We start from the raw sequence: 8,320 nt of genomic DNA on the forward strand, positions 1-8,320 counted from the left end.
AAATTTAACTCAGACTCTACCCTGGCCCAGAATTCTCTCTATCCTAGTTCCATCTTTCACTTTGGTTGGTGAGATGCACCACAGTTTCTCTGACTTGTGATCTCCTTCATAGCAATGGGCCGATAAATTTGATTTTGCCTAACAAAGGGTTTGTTTTTGGTGGTTTGGGGTTGACTGGGCTAAGACAAGGGATTCAACTCATTGTAAACTTTTGACAATGGAAGATCTGTATTTTGTATAATGAAATAAATACAGGTTCTTTTCAGGCTCTGCCTTGGCCCTAAACTGTCTTAGTTTTCTGAAGATGAGTTACTCCTTTCCTGGAAAAATGAAGCCAATTGGTCTATATGACACAAGCCCTCACTCACAAAAGCCATTAGGTTTAGAAATAACAATAGCTAAAGTCCTAAAACTTCAGGGCAATTTGAGTACCAGGCCATCTCTTAAAATTCCATTGGAGCACAGCCAGGCTGCCACTGAGCCCATTTCTATCTCTGTCTCTCTAAGACACTAATTTCCTAGATAGAGGGAAGCCCTGCACTGTGTCCTGGGTAGTTGACATCTCTCAGTAATACGTGTAGAATAAAAGAGAAGGGAAGAGTTGTAAATATGCAATCTTTTCTCCACTCTCTATCCATCAGTGCGGTTCTCCCTAAAGAATAAGGAAGTCGATATTGGGAATTGCACCAAGAAACCTCAGAGTTAGAAATCAGGGACATACACAGAGAAAGGGGTAGGACACCAGCCATTGTCCCAACAAGAAACAGATGTGGACAGGATAAACAGAATTAATCAGGGAAGATGAAGAATCTGGGACAAGCAATAGCAGGGAACCTTTATCACCACTTGTCTGAAAAGGCAACAGGAGGGAAATGTAGAGCCTATTAAGAGCAAGCAAACTGCAAGTCCATCATCAGTCACTTCTCATTCCTTCCTCCCCTACAGCCCCAGCCCTGAGCAACCACTAACATAGCTTCTGTCTCTATGAATTTGCCTCTTCTAGACATTTCATATAAATGGAATCCTACAATGCATGGTCTTTTGTGACTGGTTTCTTTCACTTGTCATAATGTTTTCAAAGTCCATCTATCTTGTAGTTTACCTTGGTACTTCATTCCTTTTGATGACTGAATAATATTCCATTGTTTGGATTATACTACATTTTGTTCGTCCATTCACCAGCTGACAGGCATTTGGGTTGTTCCCACTTTATGGCTATTGTGAATAATGCTGCCGTAAACATTTGTATACAAGTTTTTCTGTGGCCCTATGTTTTCAGTCCTTTGTAGTGTATACCTAGGAGTGAAATTGTCAGGTTATATAGAATTCTATTTTTTACCTTTTGAGGAACTGCTCAACTGTTTTCCAAAGTGGCTATACCATTTTGCATTTCCACTAGCACAGTTCTAATTTCTCCATATCCTCAAAAATGTTTTTTTGTCCATGTTTTTGATTATTGTCATTCTTCTAATATCCATTTGATCATGTACTTGGGTTTCTTTTACCAGATTATTGAGTCAGCCTCTGGGATACGATAGGAATAGAGGTCTTGGTGGGGTAAATGCATCAGAGAGGGGTAAGAGTCAGGGTCTTCTTTTCTTTTGCATATATTATACATGTGTATTTATATACACTCACACATACGTACAAACATACATTTGAGTTTTCGGAGAAAAAGCATAGTCACGAACAAAGCATCTTTTCATAGACATTTGTATTTGTAAAGTGTTTCAAGGTAGAAAAATAACTTTAAACTAAATTCTGCTCCTAACTGAACACAGTGGGCATAATAGTTTTAGCTGCCTGTCACATACTAAACAAAGTTCTTGATATTGTTAGAGTAAAAGTTTTAATATTCACATATGAAATTCTTCAGGTTCCCTGTGTGAAGGGCCTCTTTTAGAATGATTTCAGAAAAAAAAAGGGATTCTCAGTATACTGCAATAACAGCAAGGACTTATGATTCGGCCCACAGTTCTTACAGAAATACTTAACCCCTTGCACAGCCAACCCTTCCTCTCCAGTAAAACATGCAGCTTAAAAGAATTCTGAGTTTCAGACTTTACCGTGTGCACCCGGGAAATTGTGTGATGTTAGCACTGAGTCCTATGTCAGAGATACTACAACACCAGCAGCCAGAAACCCAGGCCTTCTACCGGTTTACCGGATATTTAATCACAATGAGCTCCTCAACAATCATAACTTGCTTTTTAATGACAAAAATGAAGTGACAACTCTTGGTCTTTACACACATGATAGGAATAGAGGTCTTCATGGGGTAAATGCATCAGAGGGGGGTTAGAGTCAGGGTCTTTACACAGAGAATTGTGTAGTTGGCTTAGGAAGGTGATGAAGTTGATGACTTCTATACTTTGGTCTTCCAATTCGGGATACATGCAGGGGATATATGTGTTGGGAGCAGAGCCTAATGGCGTCTCCCATTTTGATAGTCTCAGTCAGTTGTTTTTTTGCTTTCTGTTCTTTGGATCACCGGAAGTTCTTCTTCCAGACACTACCCAGGTGCCGGAGAAATCGTGATGCTGAGAAGTTCAGAGAAATCATGGCGGACAAACAGATAATTGATGTGGAAGTGGATGTATTATGGGAGAAGTGGTATCCTGTTTGCAAACACCAGGTTATTTGGTTCTTAGGCTAGCCCAGCTGTCTGTAGAATGTCTGGCAACAGATTGATCTACTCTGCTAGGCCCAGGTTAATATGCTCCCTCGGTCTGTGGGTGGCAGGGGGTTACTGGAGTGATTTGAAATTCTTTTTCCCAAAATTGGCATGCAAAAGGAGTAATGGAGAGATTGAGTCTATGGAGAGAAAAAGTATGCCTTGACAAGCAAAGTAGAGCGAGTGAGAATAAAAGCAAATAGGGTTGCTATGTAGAAGAGTAGTGCATCACTTTGGTGAACCACAGATGTTAGAATGGTTTGGAACAGGCACTGGTGAAAAATGAGGCCTAATGTAGTGAGTCCCAAGGTATCTGAAGTGGGTGCAATAGTCCCTACAGGGTCTACAATGACCAGATATCGTGGGTACCTAGTCATTGGGTCATATCAAGAGTGGGGCCATCAGAAGTGGCTTCCGAAGTTTCCAAATACGTCAGAAAGGCTTGTTGGGGGGCAGTTCTGGGTTCAGATATCTCTAATCAGGAAGGACAGGTAGCTGTCCCTGGAAATGAGGATCTTCTTTCCCTTCACTTCCACCATAGCCCTAAGGTTGTTTGGACCCAGGAAGGAATCATTTCATTTGACTTTAAAGAGATTGCAAAGGACTGACTCTGTCTCTATCTCTCTTTTCATTTATTTTTGTTTTATTCTAGAGCCTATGTTCTTAGAAGAGCTAGCAGTGAATTAGCTCACTGAATGTTACAGGTAATTTCTGATAATAACTGATATTATAAGTTAATAATCAGTTATTAAGCCTGGTTGGCAGGCTAAGGAGATTTGTGCTGTTATTTCTAATCTGTTTTATGGATTAGAATTTGTTTTTCTCAATAAGTATAATTAAATGTATGATCCAAATAAGCTCTGAATCTAATCCCATGATTTTTTCTGTGTAGAAATTTTTCTATAATTAAGAATGATCGGCGCTCTCCGGAGCGCCATGCTGGGCGCGGCAGGCGCGGGGCTCGTGCGGCGCCTACGGGCAGGGACGCAGGTGTGGCTGTGGGGCTCGCGCGGCGCTCCCTCACCTTACCGCACGCTGCCAGTGGGCTCCACGCGGGAGACTGGCGGCCCGCAGCCGGGCGGGGGCCGCTCGGGCGGCGGCCGAGCCTGCCTGCGGCGGCGATCGTGAACTCGGCGCCCCGCCCTCTGCAGCCCTACCTGCGCCTCATGCGGTTGGACAAGCCCATAGGAACCTGGCTACTGTATCTGCCATGTACTTGGAGCACTGGTCTGGCAGCTGAAACAGGTTGTTTTCCAGATTGGTACACGTTATCCCTCTTTGGCACTGGAGCTGTTCTGATGCCTGGAGCAGGCTGTACTATTAATGACATGTGGGACCAGGACTACGATAAAAAAAAAAAAGTAGATTCGTCCCAGAAAGGAACAGAGAGGCTCCTCTCAATTCTGCAGAGTAAGATGGTGGCATCACTTTTGAATGCCACATAAAGCAACAGGATCATTTAGTGTCCTCACTGAAATCCAGCGTGAGAAGCGCCAGTATCAGTTGAATAGCTGGTGTTGCAAAGTGCAGTGTGCTTCCTTTCTCCACAGAGGAGCGGCCATGGGGGCGAGGTTACAAGAACAGCAAGTCGCCCAGTAGCTGCTGGAGACATTTCAACTTTTCAATCCTTTGTTTTTCTTGGGGGACAGCTGACCTTGGCACTGCGTGTTCTTCTGTGTCTGAATTACTACAGTATAGCTCTTGTCATCACCTACCCGCTAATGAAGAGAATTACATACTGGCCTCAATTAGCCTTGGGGTTGACTTTTAATTGGGGAGCATTACTTGGATGGTCTGCTGTCAAGGGCTCCTGTGATCCATCTGTTTGCCTTCCTCTTTATTTTTCTGGAATTTTGTGGACTCTAATATACGATACTATCTATGCTTATCAGGACAAGAGAGATGATGCTCGGATCGGGTTTAAGTCCACGGCACTGCTGTTCCGTGAAGATACCAAGCAGTGGCTCAGTGGCTTCACTGTGGCGATGCTGGGGGCACTGAGCCTGCTGGGAGTGAATATCGGTCACACTGTGCCCTACTACACTGCTGTGGTTGTTGTAGGAGCCCATCTGGCTCACCAGAGTTACACTCTGGACATCCACAGACCTGAGGATTGTCGGGATAAATTCACCTCCAACCGAACAATAGGACTAATAATTTTTTAAGGAATTGTCCTTGGGAATTTGTGGAAAGAAAAGGAGACAGATTAAACAAAGAAAAATATAGATAATAGAATAGAAAATTAGCAAATTAAGTTTAACTGGGGATTTTTAAAACAAACTTTTACAAAATACTCTCACGTCTTATTACCACATAACTAGATTTGAATAACAGTCTTACAATATGTTAATGAATTACAAACCAGTAGATGAAGTTGTAGAGCATTTTTGCCTGGATTTTAGTTCAACTATGTACTAGTCAAATTCTTCCCCGTCACAGAAACCAGGAACTCTTCAGGATTTGCGATCACCTGGAGTATTTAAGTTATAATTCTCATCTGCAGTTACAGGAATTATATGAGCTTTGGCACTTTAGAAAAAAACTTGATGTGTGTCTCATCTAAATGACTGTCTCTGTAGGAAAATGGTCTCTCTTTTTAGGGCAAAGTAAAGGCTGCTACAGGAAGTTGAGGCTTATTGTTCTTTGCATTGAACTTTACTTACTGCCAAAAGTTGTAATTCAGGAAACCGTTCTGTTTTTTATATTTTAGGAGAATTTAAATCAGTAAATAAAATTTTTTACCTGTTAAAAAAAAAAGAATGATAATTAGCCCCACATATCAGTTGCCACACTTATAAGATTAAAAACATTGCATAACTTAAAACCTGTAATATTATTTCAATCTAACTTCTGTAGCTTTTTTTTTTTTCTTTTTTTTTTTTTGTGGTATGCGGGCCTCTCACTGTTGTGGCCTCTCCCGTTGCAGAACACAGGCTCCGGACGCGCAGGCTCAGCGGCCATGGCTCACGGGCCCAGCCCCTCCACGACATGTGGGATCCTCCCGGACCAGGACACGAACCCGCGTCCCCTGCATTGGCAGGTGGACTCTCAACCACTGCGCCACCAGCACCAGGGAAGCCCCTTCCTGTAGCATATTGATGACACTGTTCATTTTAATCCTTAGAGAGGATCAAATGGAAATAGAATCAAAAACTCAAATTTGTTTTTCGAGTGGACTTTGTCATTGCTTGCTAGTTTCTCAATTTCTGGAAGAATTCATTGTTTAAATGAATTGGGCATGGAAAATGACTCATATACCCTGGTAGAGAACAGAGGTAGAATTTGGAAGGAGCTTTGCTAGAACTTCATTAGTCATTCTCTTTAATTCTTCATGTCAAATGCATAATGCTGTTTTGGCATTACTCTTAAGAATTATTCAATCTCTCCAGGAAGCTTTAAATGTTCTGAAAACAAACATTGCCTCAGAATTTTCAACTGGTGAGTGTGAATAGAGAATGCAAACATTTCCATAATCCTCCAAGAGGGTTTGAGCCAATTTGCTGTTAATGCTCCCTGCTTCTCCCGGGAAACTCCTATTTCTAAGGTGAAGATGTTTTCAGAAAAAGTTGGCTTTATGTAAATAACCTTCAGGTGCTTTATGAAAATACTATAACACTTCTATGGTGAAATTATTTATAGACGTAATAACAAAGAAAATTACAACAGTTCCGTTAGAACCTAGTTGGCTCTTCTTTTCCTTTTTTAAAAACAGCTTTATTGAAATATAGTTCACGTACTATTAAATTTGCACGATAAAATTTACCCTCTTAAAGGGTACAACTCAGTGGGTTTTAAGTATATTCACAGAGTTAAATATACTAACTACAAATTTGCATGTTTTTATATATAAATATAAATAATTAATTACATAAAAATATAAATACATTCTATTGTATGGATATAACACATTTTGTTTATCTTTTCCTCAGGGGATGGACATTTAGGCTGGGGTCAATATGGGGCTATTATGAATAATGCTGCTATCAATGTTCATGTACAAGTCTTTGGACATATGTTTTCAATCCCAATCATATTTTAAATACGCATTTGTATCGGTTATTGACGTGCTTTTTTCTACTGTGTGCTTTCTTCTGAGACAAAGATACTATATACTCATTTACACTGTCTCTTTCTTTAAGCCTAAGTGAGGAAGAGAGAAGCTGAGGGAGGTAAAAGGGAGGGTCACCCAGGGCCCCAAAACACTCTTTTCGTGATACGAAATGAAGGGGTAAATTCACCACGGCTATCTTCCAATTGCATGTTTCTTTTTTTTTATGTGAAAAAAATGTAAGTAGGCAAACTAAGAATATACACACACACATATGCATAAACCTATGAATATGTGTTGTGTGTGTGTGTGTGTGTGTGTGTGTGTGTGTGTGTGTGTAAAGGCTTCATCCAAAAGATAAATAAAAAGTAATTAAGAAAGATTAGTTTTGGGCTTCCCTGGTGGCGCAGTGGTTGAGAATCTGCCTTCTAATGCAGGGGACACGGGGTCGTGCCCCGGTCCGGGAAAATCCCACATGCCGCGGAGCGGCTGGGCCCGTGAGCCATGGCCGCTGAGCCTGCACGTCCGGAGCCTGTGCTCCGCAACGGGAGAGGCCACAACAGTGAGAGGCCCGCGTACCGCAAAAAAAAAAAAAAAAAGAAAAAGAAAGAAAGATTAGTTTCAAATGTAAATATCAATGTTTTGGGTTTTTTTAAAATAAATTTATTTTTATTTGTTTATTTTTGGCTGCACTGGGTCTCTGTTGCTGTGCGCAGGCTTTCTCCAGTTGCGGCGAGCAGGGGCTACTCTTCGTTGAGGTGCACGGGCTTCTCATTGCGGTGTCTTCTCTTGTTGCGGAGCACGGGCTCTAGGCATGCGGGCTTCAGTAGTTGGGACACACAGGCTCAGTAGTTGTGGCTCGCGGGCTCTAGAGCACAGGCTCAGTAGTTGTGGCGCACAGACTTAGTTGCTCCGCGGCATGTGGTATCTTCCCGGACCAGGGCTCGAACCTGTGTCCCCTGCATTGGCAAGAGGATTCTTAACCACTGCACAAGGGAAGCCCGGGAAGCCCCTCAATGTTGTTTTTAAGAGTATCTCTTTTGAATATCTGATCTCCAGTTCTTTTTGGGAAATCCAATTTTGCACAACTAGGTCTTGAATGACTTTATTTTACCCTTGTTCTAAGAAGCAATATGCTTACTCAGGCCCAGTTTGTGATTATAGGGTAAACTCAAGGGAAATAAGGTTTTTTCCCCTGCTTTCATCTTTTCTAAATTTAATTGAAAAATCATTCTTTCTTTTATAAAATCCATTACCAATCCTCATTTTATTGATATCATCTGATAATTAAGCAATGATCTGTGTGTAATTCCAATTGCAAAGTGAACTGGCTGTGTTATGCTGACATGGTCATCTCAATAGCAAGCAGAATAAGAGAGAGTGAATGCTCTCACCTCCTGCTGGGACTTCTCAGTATAATGATAACAAGCATCGACTCTTATTGGTGCCAGGCACCATCATCATATCATTTCATATGCATTTTGTTTAGTTATCACAAAATACTCCAATGGTACCTTATTATCTCCATTTCACAGATGAGTAAACTGAGAGGTTGCAAAAGTCCCCAGAGTCACATAGGTAGTTACTTCTGGAGCTCA

At 41.5% G+C, this 8,320-nt stretch overlaps 1 pseudogene; it reads left to right on the forward strand.

The window, feature by feature from the left end:
• The first annotated feature begins 3,601 nt into the window (after positions 1-3,601).
• On the forward strand, positions 3,602-4,920 carry LOC132529657 (4-hydroxybenzoate polyprenyltransferase, mitochondrial-like; annotated as a pseudogene).
• Positions 4,921-8,320: the final 3,400 nt, after the last annotated feature.

Source organism: Lagenorhynchus albirostris, chromosome 11 (assembly GCF_949774975.1).
Source record: "Lagenorhynchus albirostris chromosome 11, mLagAlb1.1, whole genome shotgun sequence".
Classification (NCBI taxonomy): Eukaryota; Metazoa; Chordata; class Mammalia; order Artiodactyla; family Delphinidae; genus Lagenorhynchus; species Lagenorhynchus albirostris.